Source organism: Suricata suricatta, unplaced genomic scaffold, assembly GCF_006229205.1.
Source record: "Suricata suricatta isolate VVHF042 unplaced genomic scaffold, meerkat_22Aug2017_6uvM2_HiC HiC_scaffold_15076, whole genome shotgun sequence".
NCBI classification, from domain to species: Eukaryota; Metazoa; Chordata; class Mammalia; order Carnivora; family Herpestidae; genus Suricata; species Suricata suricatta.
The window spans coordinates 1-963 of record NW_021859415.1 but is presented as its reverse complement, the minus strand read 5'-3'; the positions used below and the strand labels follow the sequence as shown (position 1 = coordinate 963).

General features: G+C 44.1%; 1 pseudogene; it reads right to left on the bottom strand.

Annotated features, from left to right (window-relative positions):
- Positions 1 to 5: 5 nt before the first annotated feature.
- LOC115284681 lies at positions 6 to 955 on the bottom strand (annotated as a pseudogene).
- Positions 956 to 963: the final 8 nt, after the last annotated feature.

The window sequence follows — 963 nt, the reverse complement described above, 5'->3', positions numbered from 1 at the left end:
TTTTCCAGCAAAGAGAGTTTATCAGGAGAGAGAAAGCCATTCTCCGGAAAGTTTACCTTAAATTCAATGATTAGGCGACCCTTTTCATCCGGTCTTCGATAAATTGGCATGCCTTCATTCAGCACACACTTCCTATCTCCATGCTTGACGATCTGACCTGCGTGAGAGGTGATGACAATGGTTCTGTTGCCAAGAGTAGATATTGGCTTTTGAAAGCCGCACAGGGCTTCAGCCAGCTGTGTGTCCTTACACATGAAAAGATCCTCTCCTCGCCGAGTAAAAATAGCATGGTCCTTCTGATCTAAAATAATGATCATAATTCCTGGTTCCAGTCCAGGTTCTTGGTCTCCTTCACCATGGAATGTTATCTTCTGGCCATCTTTCATGCTTAAAAGGCACATCCTAGAGTGTCTGGCTGGCTCAGTCAGTGGAGCACATGACTCAGTCTCCGGGTTGTCAAGTTCGGATCTTTGTCAATACGAACTTCTAGAATCTTCTTTCTGTGAACTATCTTCCTTCCATTGCAGCTTTTACATCTGTCTTTAGGACTGATCCATTCCCCATGACCCTGGCACTCCATGCACACAGATTGAATTTGCTGAACCATTCCAGGTCCTATCTGATGAATTCTGACTTGCATTCCTGTACCTCGGCAATTGGGACATTCTGCTGGTCCTTTCTTTCCACCTCAGCCTTCACATTTGTCGCAAATCACATTGTTTTACAGAGCTAGTTTTCTTGTTGCACCATTATATAAATCTTCGAAGGTTACGGAGAGCTGATGCACAACATTTTTACCTCTCGTTTCTCTTTACATCCTTCCTCCTCCTCCAAAAAACGTATCAAAGATGTCCATGGGGGAGCCAAAACCACCACCTGCGCCACCTTCGTTAATTGCTTGTTCTCCTCCTTTGTCATATAATTCCCTTTTCTTTGCATCAGAGAGCACTTCATAAGCTTGAG